The sequence below is a fragment of the Agelaius phoeniceus genome, chromosome 1 (genome assembly GCF_051311805.1).
Source record: "Agelaius phoeniceus isolate bAgePho1 chromosome 1, bAgePho1.hap1, whole genome shotgun sequence".
In the NCBI taxonomy this organism is placed as follows: domain Eukaryota; kingdom Metazoa; phylum Chordata; class Aves; order Passeriformes; family Icteridae; genus Agelaius; species Agelaius phoeniceus.
Genome location: NC_135265.1, coordinates 113395659 through 113408032, shown reverse-complemented (window position 1 = coordinate 113408032; position 12374 = coordinate 113395659).

The window sequence follows — 12374 nt, the reverse complement described above, 5'->3', positions numbered from 1 at the left end:
CTGAAGGATGTCTGAATATTTATTTGTGATTTTTTGAAGGTCTACTGAAAGAAAAAAATGTTCTAGCGCTGTGAATCAAAGAGTGTTTTCTTTTATCAAAACCCCAAAACAAAGTAGAGTGTGAGTAAAGTTTTCGGTTTGCTTTGCTTTAGTTTGCTTTTTGATGTAGGTGGTTCTGTCTGTACTGGAATTCCATGGGCAACTAAAATTGAAAAATATAACTGTTCTAAATGTTTTTCTTATATAAATGCTATCAGTGATAGAATACAAAATCAAGGTATTCCAAACAGACGCACTATATGAATCTTTCAAAATCCAAAGTGAAAAATCTGTTTTATTTACCTATCATAGAGGTAGGAAAAGAAAAAAAAATAAATTGCTAGGATACACAAGCTCCAGACCAATAGCTGTGATTCCTCCACAAAACTTCAGAAGTTCCTCTGAAGCTTTTTTCAGAAAAGCACTTTTTAGGTTGATGTAAAATGGTGCAATGTGCAAAGACAGAAACTTTTACTCAAAACCTTGAAAGATTATCTTATTGTTGTTCAATCCTGTTTATGTCATTGCAGCACATTAAGTGAATAGGAAAATGACCACTTATACAAACTATATGGGTATAGAGACGAATGCACTTATCTTTGTACTGGCAGCACTTCAGTAAGTGTACTGGGAAGGAAAAAAAAGAATGAAAAATGAAATACTTCTAATCTCCTAAAACTTGCAGAATTAATTCAAGCTGTTGCTTTGAATCAGCTGTTGCTGATTGAAATTTTATCTGAAGTTTTTTCAAACATTGCTGAAGCTTTCATCAGGCAGTAGTGTTTGAATTCAAATTTTTTATGAAAAAATACTCTGAATTTTTATGCATTTTAACACAGCATTCATTTTTTCAGAGCCATTAGAGTTTCTCTTCTGAATTTGGATACCTACTAAATATTCTCTTCCTGTTTTATCCTGAAGGTTTTCTTTTCCTCTAAAGAAGCATGGCATTTTTACCTTCAAATTATAATTTAGCTTGCTTTTTTTTTTTAACACCTGCTACTGCTGATCAGACGACTATATACTTCAAATTAATGTACAGTTGCTCTATGGACAACACAGCCTCTGGTTTTGCAACAGCTTTTGAAATAAGCAATAATTCAATCCTATGTACAGGAAGCCTTTGAGACATTGAATTCAAGCAGTTGGTGACCCTGGGCCCGACATGTCTGCTCTACTGGGACCGAAATGCTCCTGTGCTGGCATGAGCAGCTCCTTTGAGGAAGTGCCTGGTTTCATCCTGCACTGCACACTGCTGGATGACAAGACAGAGATAGCATTCCAGCCTGTTAAAAGAAGACAGATAGTTTTGGGTTTATGATGTGGGGAGGTATGGGAAGGAGTCAGAAGCTGTGCATGGATGGGATCTGTGCAGCATGTCATGGGGAAATCCATCAGATCTGCTCAATGCTGCACAAAAGCTTGGTTTGTATCATCCACAGAGGCCATAATTTCCTTCCTATATTCCTCTTTTTATTCTATCTTTATGCCATTTGTGGTCAGCCCTCCCCCCATTGAGATTCCAAATAGCCCTGAACAACAAACACCCTGCACTCCTTTCCCTGTGCCCCCTTGCAGAACACCATGTGCCTGACAGGAAAATGCAGTCATTACCATTTTCTGCAAACTAAAAGCCTGAATATTATGCAGCACTTTCTGGTTTAAAATTATCCCAAAGGAGTATAAATAAGTTCGCTCTCTCATTGATGTCATGTTCAATTATTGTTCTCAAAAAGTAATTGAGAGGCTTAAATGAAATTCTCCATTGACTTTGAATGCTAATACTTGAAAAAAAATCCCACAAAACCTTAAAAACCAAACGGACAAAACCCCCAAACCCCTTCAGTAGGGAACTGTTGCTGGTTTAGTTCGATCAACTTGCTTTTTCTTCAATTTTTCAGAAGGGTTTTTTTCCATTCTTTTCTTTACCTTGCTCTTCTACTTCCTTTCTTGGTAGCTGCAACAAATGAAACTGAATTTATCTTTTCTAGGGCAATAATAACAACCTAAGGGATGATTAAAAACAAAAGGAAATTTATTTGATTACTATTTTTTAGCCATAATTAGCAGAATTTGAGTTGGAATTTGAATAGTAAAACCATCAGGGGCTTTTTTGAGGTTATTCAGAGTTCTTTCAACAAAGTGTTTAAGTAGAAACACTTAGGGAATATATTGTGTAAATTTTTTGGTTTATTTTTCTCTGTGTCTTTGAATTTCTGAAACCTGTTGGGGATTGTATACAAAGCCCTAAAGTACTTTAAGAATGAAAGTAGCCAAGTATTAGAATTGAGGGCAAAGGTGCTAGAAATCAATGCAGGTCTAAAGGATTTTTTTTCTTCCTGAAGTCTTCCCCCATTTAGCCTTAAAGCTAGCTACCAGGTTTCAGTTTTCATATCATCATTATATTAGATACCATTTTATCTTGCCTCAGAAAAAAAAATTAACACAGAAAATAACATGTTTTTCAGACAAAACCACAAAATCGTGTTTAAAAGTAATGAAGACTGAAAGGCTGATAGCTCTATATTGTGCCATCCCATCTAACATTTCAAATTTTTCATGCATCACAAAAATGTTGGAAAAGGTACTGTGATGAGAGGGAAGAGTGAGAAGGAAGTATTTCCTCTTCTTATGCACACTAAGATTTTTAGCTTTCTTAAAGACATGTGCACATTGTCTCCCTCTCTCCTTCTACCTTTGTAAGGGTTCAAATTATTCCTTTCAGCACAGAACTTCAGCTGGATGAACTGAAATTACCTACATGAGTATTTTACATGAAGTTTGCTACAGTAGAAAAGACAACTGTCTTGCCGTGTAAACACCTTTATAGAAAGGTAATTGTTTAAAAGGAATACTTCCTCCTTCTTTTGGAGAAATGGCTTATCTGTTTAGCACACATGAAAAACAGGATTAGTGGCTGACCTCCTAATAAAAATGGGTGTTGCTTCCACCCTGGAACTCTGTGTTATTTTTCTTTGAAAGTATATTCCTTACCCCAACCCTCAACTATTTGCTAATTCACCTAGCTGCTTTCTCCAGAAAGCTGATTTAAACAGATTCAAAGAACATTGATAATTAATTGAAGAAAGCACAATTACTAAGAACAATTACTAAGCCTCCAAAATAATTTTAAAACTGTAGCCATGTACCGTTTTCAAATTGTCTAATATTTATATCTTTGTTTACCAATACTATTTTTTCCCCCCAAATCTGTGTATGTCAATGAAGTGGAGCCCCTTTAGGTAGACTCCTACCACCTACTTGGAAAGTGAAAACCATCTGCTAGGAGTGGCCACACTAACATTTCTAGGTCCTTCATTTTTGGTAACTTAAGCTAATACATTCAGTTTTATTTTCAGACTGGAACTGCTCAGCCAGTCAATTAGAGTTCCTCAGCTGGAAGCCTTTACTGGCAGGCTGAGGGGCAACACGGATGGGCTTCCTACAGTCCCTGAATCTTCTCTGCAATTCTCTGACAGCCTATGGCCTACTCTATTTATAGCTGCACAGTAACACTGATGTGTTCAGAAATTAAGAAGTGGCTCTGCAAAAATACAGATCCCCTAAAAATCTATTTATGCTATACCCAAACTCACTATTACCTTGAATTCAAGCATTTTCTGTATGTATTTTTAAACATATAAATTACAGTTTTATAAAGGGCTAAGAAAACAGAGCTATACACATTCCAGATTTAATTTCAAATTAACAAAGGCACTTAGTGGACAGCTAGCAATATATTGACCAAAAAAATTAAGTTTGCCTTCTAAAATTCCTCATAATACCTTGCATGTCCACCCCTGCTGCTCAGAAAATAAAATAATAGTTCACAGAACATTGACAGGAGGAGAAAATTGCATTTAAAAAGATTTAAAGATTTGAGAGCTAGATCTGAACATGCAGTGCAAACAAAAGGCTTGACTTCTCCAAGTCTGTGTCTGTGGTACAATGATCAGGAAGTGCTGTTGACTAAGCAATCTTACATGAGGTTAGTATATACTGATATACCAGCAGAAAAACTACTCTGGCTTCTGTGGAGAACTCAACTCCTGAATAATAATGATTCTTGTTACCTAATGCTGGAATTAGACATATTCTGCTGCAGGAAAGAACTGATAAAGATATTTTCCTCTTCCAGAGAGGAAAAGAGCTCCAATAATGACATTATAAGGAAACAAAGAGACCTCCTATATTTTTCTGACCCAGAAATCACATAGAAGGAAAGTTTATCTCAGTCAACAATTAAAATTTTCTATTTTGATTATTAGACATGTTATAATCCTTTTTGGGGGACAGGCCTCTATATATGTTGTTTGAAAACTTGTATATTGCTATGCAATTCTGTTGCATGTCCCCATCTCCCAACTGAAATTCAAACTCTAAATTATTTTCTTATCGTTTCCTGTCAGCAAGTTCATTCCTTAGCATGGGAACTGCAGAGATCAGTTTTGGTTCTTCAGAAATTTGATACTTTGGAGACCTTCCTTCATGTTTTTGCTACCAGGGATGAAAATGCCATGTAAACATTTGATGAATAACTGGTTTGGACTGTACTATACACTCTATATATTTTTACTAATCTTTAAAAGTAGATCATATTTCAGCTTCTAAAGAAAATCTTTCATTTATTCTTTTATTTTGGAGTTAAATCTCATTTATAGTGAAGTCAATGGCAAAGCACACAGCAGTTTTACTGAGGTCATAATTTTATCTTGATATTCATACCATCTGATCTCAAAAAAAAATAGAAATTTTTAACTTCTCTATCCTGAAAAATATTTCCTTTTTCTTCTTTGAATTTTTCTTTTATATATATAATATAGGCAGAAAAGAGAAAATTTACTCCTATTAATAATTAATGAATTATTTTCTTGTCATTGATTTTACAACTTGAACTCTTGTGAAATAAAAATTCCTGTGTTTTTTTCTCATAATGTAAGATCCAGCTGGCTAAATCCACATTACAAAGTAAATAACTTCCATTAGACAATCTAACTTTTCTACAAATTACTTACTGACATGCACCAAGGAATATATGAAAGTTCATGTGAGTTACTCTGGGCTGGTGACAGATAGCAATGACTTAAATTTGGAAAATTGATCATTTCAATGATAGCAACACTGAAGTATCTTATATACTGAGAAGAATAGCATAAAAACATAGAAGTGGATAATGGAAACAGTGGTTAAATGCTGCTACAATTCTTATGCTTATATTTATGCAGTGTTAATCAGTCCTTATTCATTCAAAATGCATCACAGTCATCTTTATTCTGTATGGTATTAGAGTAACTTTTATATTATTATTTCATTTATTTGCACTTAAAATTGTAGATGCTTTTGTTTCTGGCCTACAGAACACTGACTGTGAACTGAAATGAACAGCAGTTCCCCATGGTGCTAGAAAACTGTATTTGTTTCTTATCTACAACTAAGGTGTGCAGTGAAGCACCAGCTGTTTTTCAGCTCTATATACTGTAGTAGGTGTATGAAGCCTAAACTATGTGCCAAAATGGAGCAATTCTTTAAATCCAGGGAATGAAAGCACATCTGTAAGCTCTAAGAAAGGAAAGCAAGTGTTGAGTATAGGGATTTTCATGAAGGACTAGCCAAGTGGTGTCCTTCCTGCCAGGCTGCAAGTTAGTAGTAGCTGAATAATACTGCCCAAGCAGGAGGATCAGAGTAAACCCCTCAAAAGCTCTATTTTGAGAGCTGAGATGTAGCAATTTTCAAGAGCAAGAAAAAGGCTAAAAAGGAAAACTTGATGTTCTATGCTTTTCCTCAGCAGATTAAAGAAGATCATCCTGAGGAGCCTAAGGCAGTCCTTTTAAGTGTCTGTCATTTGTCTGGGGACATCTGCCTCGCTTGAACAAGTCAGCAAAGGCTAAAGGAGAAAACAGTGGACCAAGGAATGTTTGACAGTGTCACACATCTCAGTCCAGGAGATAAGAGGGAGCTGCTGGATGCATAATTTCTAAGGGCAACTAGAGTTGCTGGGTATATGAGTTGCTTGAAAGTCCAACAATGGAAAAGAGTACTGAACACAGTAACCTTTAATTGCACATGATGCAATAGAATGCCTCGAAAAGATGCTGCTTGAGATTTGGAATATCCAGGCATATCTTCATTCACATCAGTAGGTTCCAGGATTATGTACTCTGCCTGTTAAATGGCTCCACACATTAGTTTCTAGCCATCAGGATCTCACCTGATGTCTGCTCAGATGGCATGACATGACAAGTAGCTTGGGCTTAGGACATACAGGATGGTGTGCCTGACTCAAAATTCTCTTATTTTGAGTATATTACCGGTTGAATCTATTTTGTCAGCAGTTCTGAAAAAGACGACAGTTCCCATGAGCAATGAGTTTACTTTCCTGAAGACCATTAAAAAAAAACTTTGTCCTTTTCTCTTCCTAGATGAAAAAAAAAAGGATTACAACAAACAAGCTGTTAACAAAAAAAAAAAAAAAAAACCTTATTGAGTATGAAAAAAAGTAGTATCAGAAAGAATATGTTAACTAGTCTGTCATCAGAAAGTATATTTTAACTAGTCATTTTCTCCTGCTCTGAAGTGAAGTGTTTTATAACATAAAACTACTTAACTATACTATACTATACTGAACCATACTTAAGTATACTTTACTACTACTTAACTATAAAGACTCTGGTTTTATAGACACTTTGAGTGAGCTTCCCTGGTTGCAGTTTCTTGTATGTGATGAAATAAATCTGATAGTTACCACTGATAAACTGGCAAACAGTCTAGGACAGGGACATAGGCTTTCATCCTCTGTAACAGGAAGAGGGAAGTTATTTCAAGACATAGTTGTTATTAAATGACCACATCTCTATCTGTTAAAACAATATAAAATTTAAATGAATGTGTACCTAAATGTCAGCAGCACTCAACATAGCCAGTGTTTCCAATAGAATCAGGCAGAATATTGAAATATCTTCTGCAATCCAGTATTAATTCAAATATGTTTAAAAATATAATGATTCAAAAGTCATTCTAAGTTCTAGTGTCTGCTACAAATAATATTGTAAGTACAATTCTATTATATGTGTAGGTTTACAATTCCTCTTTTATACAGTCCATAATTGCTTCTGTATCTCATAGGAGTTTCCAGTCTTTTGATCACAACCCTAAAACTGGAATCAAATTTTTCAGTTTCAGAGACAAAAATTAAATAAATCTTCAGTTCTATGTTTAAATACAAATTTACATTTCATTATTAACCACACTGTGAATCAGAAATTAATTAAGTAAACAGGTTGCTAGTTAAATTATTGCTGAAATTGGAAACATACATAATTTATGTAAAAATATGTAATAATTTCAAGAAAGAAAGAATATATTTAAGCTTCAACTATGAGAAAATTCCAGGCTTTTTCATAGTTTCACAAAATTAACGGAGAGCTAAAAACCCTTTTCCACTCAAGTCTTCAAAAAATTGATACAAATAAATAAAATAATTGTACTATGAAGAAAGTTAGCTGTAACCCATCCAAAATTAGCAAATTCAGTCTAATGAGAATAATAATCCACAGTATAATGCTTTTTTCCAAAAACTTGGTAAAAATCTTATGATAATTGGAAGCATTTGACTTTTGGTGATCCACATAGTCTTCTTAATTACCTTTGTTTATTGCAAAATTAATTTTGCAAATGTCTGTATATTATTAATCTTGGAAATGTTAAAAAAAGTACAAACAAAAGCAAAAAAACACACTTTCAAAAAAAAGTTTCCTACAGAATCCTAGTGAATTAGTGAGTTTTCTGGTTCTTTTGCTTTTATAGGTAGGTCATCTCAGATTTCTTAGCTGGTGATCAAATGCAAAAACTACCTAATAAATGAAAATAAACACTTACTACTGTATACAGTAAAATAATTCTGTTATTTAAAAATTAATCTAAATATTATTTTAGTTTCTTTTTTTGTGTTTGTTGTGTAACATTAATATTTAGTTATAAACTTTTATGTAATACATGTATGAGAAAAAATGTCTGGTTTTCATAAACTCAGTTGAGAAAGACTATAGAGACCAAGGGCCAAGAGAGAAGAAATTGTATTTTTGAATCACAATATGCCAAAGAAATTCATACTGAAAAGCAGCTTGTGCCCACGTGGCCAAGAAGGCCAGTGACATCTTGGCCTGTATCAGCAATAGTGGGGCAGCAGGACCAGGGCAGTGATTGTCGCCCTGTGCTTGGCACTGGTGAGGTCTCACCGTGAGTGCTGTGTCCAGTTCTGGGCCCCTCACCTGGAAGAAGGACACTGAGGTGCTGGAGCAAGTCCAGAAAAGGGCAATGGTTCTGGAGAACAAGTCCTCTGAAGAGTGCCTGAGGGAGCACTTGGGTTGGGTTGTTTAGCCTGGAGAAAAGGAGGCTTAGAGGGGACCTTATCACCCTCCACAAGTACCTACAGGGAGGTTATAGGCTGGTGGGAGTCAGTCTCTTGTCCTAAGTAGGAAGTGAGAGGATGAGAGGAAATGGCCTCAAGTTGTGCCAGGGAAGGTTTAGATTGCATATTAGGGGGAAAAAATAAAATCATGGAAACCATTGTAAAGCACTGGAAGAGACTGCCCGTGGTAACCACCATCCCTGGAAGCGTTCAAGGAACCCGTGGATATGGCACTTAAGGACATGGTTTAAAGGTGAATATGGTACCAGTGCAAGGTTGATGGCTGGGCTTGGTGATCTTGACACTCTTTTCTCTCCTTATATATTCTATGATTCTGTGAACTAGATAAGGCGCACTAAATTTTTGGAAATATGTTGAATCAGGGGTTTTTTTCTTTAATTTCTTCAATTCAATTTCTTTTTCTTTAATTTTCTTCAACTTATAAGCCATTTACAAAGTATTTGGGAACTCAAAGGAAAGAATTAATTTAGACTTTGAGACTGGGGAATGAAGGTTGAGTTTAACCTTCAAAAAATTAGAGTTTTGCACCATGGAGAATGCCTCTTAAAGGATAAACATATCATGCACCCAGGCAATATCATTAAAAACATATTTGGCAATATTAAAACTTCATACTTAATTATGTTTTTCTGTGACATCTAATCATGAGCAACTCACTCTGTATAACATGGCCATGCCATTGCAACTGGCAGTCACAATATTCACTACCAAAGATTTATAAAGAAATGATGGCTTTGGACTAGGGAGCTTTGGATATTGTTTTGAAGTGCAAATCGTAATTATACAACCTTATTAAAAAATGCTGGTTAGTGTTGTCCAAGGCATTGTGATTCCACAACAGGAAATCTTGTGCTTCTCTCTGAAATGCTGAATTACCCAATTCAGTGCCTGGAGGTGTTAGCCTGCTAATAACCACACTAATTGGGACCTCAGAATGTGACACATCTAATCCTTGCCCAGTACCAGCTGGGGTGATAAAGTCATTTTCTGTCTGGGATAGTGGCAATAATTAATGCCAGAAGTACAGTGTGAAACCTGACAATTTGTCACCACAGAATTAGCTGGTTTGTGGTGCTTTGCTGCTGTGAAATCACATCTTACTCCAAGAGCACTGAACTCAAGTGTGACTGACTGAACATTATAACATGAGTCAAATACCATGACCGTGGCTGGAATCTGTCATTTTGATTATCTGCCCCATTCTGCATATTTTGTCACAGCATATTTATCTTTCACCATCAACACTCTGCACTTGAAAACTTTGAATTATCCTCTATTCATTACACTATATCCACTAATATGTGAAGGGAGTATAGTCACAATTACCACAATAAACCTATGACTCCATATTATTCAAAGGAGAGGTTTGAGAATTTTGAAATTTCTGCTACATTTCATGATTATGTAAATGTTGTAATAAGATGACACAGGAGAGGAAAAACATTTTAAGTAAATATTGCTATGTTTTAGGATCTGTAAATCTAAAAATTCTAACCCTATAATGCCACAATTACTTTTTTTAAAATAAATTGCAAAAAACAGTAAATGAGTGCTGCTCTTAATGAAAGGAATTGGAGGGAAACATGATGAGTTCTTTTATTGTGTTTTCCTAGTTGTTAAATTTATATTTACTAAAAATGTTAGTCCTCACTAATGCTGCTTAGTCTGTTTCTTTAAACATGACCTTTATTTGCTTGATTAACTACACCATATTTTATAGTGAGAAGCTGTTCTGCCAGTTTTGGTTAGGTAGTTTTATAGTCTGTTGCTGGAGAAGTTTTGACATTTATATCTCTATACAGAAGAGACATAACTTTGGGTTGAATTTAATAGCTGCAAATCTTGACATGAGTAATAAACTAAACCTGAGTAGGAGGCTAGTTTTATTATTCTTTAAATAGTATAATGATCACTGTTGCCTTCTAATTTAATCAACTAGAATAACTATCCTATAAATAGTCATCATCATTCTTGACTTTTTCTTAGTAAATTAAAGTGATCCACAGAAGGTGAGGAAATAAAAATTATTTGAATATGTTTATTAGATGCTTCTAATCTTCCAAGGATTATCTGCTTGTCTTGAAAAAATCACCGAAACAGTTTAAATTGAAGCAGTGGGTCAAACATAATTATATATACTGAATGAAAATTTGTCACATTGTTGGAGCACACAATGGATGGACAAGACAAGAAAAGTAGCTCTAGACCATATTATGGGAATCTCCACTTTTGTTATAATTGAGTAATAATAAGGTACCTAAGGAATTAATGTGGAATGTTTTAAGATTATTAGATACTTCTGGTTGTACAGAAATGTTGGTTTCAATCAATGCTTTGTAAGTGCTTACTTCTCAATTTATATTTATCCCTGTAATAAAATTTATTTAAAATTTAACACGTAATTTCAAAACAGTTTTATTTTACTTTCATTTTTTTCCCAAAGATCAGTTTATTCTTTATAATGTGTTTTTATTTTTAGAAACATAATCACAAAAAAAGCTCATTTTTTTTTTAATTTTCCAGTATAATATCTTGGATATGCAGAGGATTTTCTGAGAGGCTGTTGATTATTTATCAGAGATTCTCACCTTGTGTTTCAGCAAAACAAATTAAATTGGTTAAGAGAGACTGACAGGTGCAACCTCATGCTAAGTGTAGAAGATATTTCCTCTTGATAATGACACAGACTTCCTGTCTTGTCTTTAAATTGATAACGTGGCGCAATGATAGTGAGCAGAGACTGGCTATTGACTTTGGCTGACAAAGAAATATCAGTCTTGTTAAAATGAAAGACACAATGCTACAAACACTGATACTAAATGGAGGTGAGGAGGAAGGAGGGGAAGGGTTTCCTTTTTACTTACCAAAAAAACCCCCATACAACAAACAAACAAATAAATAGAAACAAGCAACCCCCAATAATTAAAAATGACCTTTCAAGATCTAAGGTTAAGAAGGACAAGTAGATTAATTTCTCTTTGAAAAGCTACATTGAACCTCTCTGAACCCACAGCCTGAATACTGAAGTTACACTTAAACATAACTAAGGGACAACTACAATTCTACATTGCTTTTATTCTCTTGTTCTGCTTTCCAAAATTATTTCTCTGAGTAACCTAAGATATTTGGAGATCCTGCTCCTTTGATTGCAACAGCTTATAAGGAATCTTTTCAAGAGAAAATAAAGAAAAGAATCACCCAAATTTCAGTTGGTGATAGCTGTTCAATGCGATATTTAGATTTGTGGTATGGTCTTTAAGAACACAGCATTACTGTCTGAGGAAAGGATAAGCATGTAGGTCAGGCTCTTCCAAGTGACTCAGATATGCTGCAGGGTGGTTTTTTTGTCATTGTTTTTTTGTGGTTTTTTTTAAATTCTTGATCTTTTATGTGTCGATCTTAAATGAGTTGAACTTTTTTGATAAGAAAATTAGAGTTGCTACTATTTGAACATAGGCTTTCTTAAGTTCCAAGTTTTTGATATAAATCCTTATTTGTATTCTGTTCAAGATTTTTCTCCTCTATCATCTGTATTTTATTTTGTCTAACTGGACTGCTTGTCTCTCTGCCTTTCCACCCATTTCTTGTTTCTTCCTTGCTGATTGTTCATTCTTTAACCTTGTTGATCTTGTGTTGTTCAAATTCTTTGATGGTCTTCCATGATCTCTCATTTAATACTGGATCATGCTAACCCCAAACACTTTTTTCATTATTGATATGATTTAGTTTCCTTTCATATTAAACTTCAGTATTGCTTCAGAATAATTTTGTATTCTTATGAAGAAATGGAATCAAAAGTATCTGACAATATCTGAGGTATTAAAATAATTAGAAAGTTAGTCTATTTATCCATTGTGAGTGAATTATGTTCTTAAAAATATAATTTCCTTTCTGAGTTTTATAATCC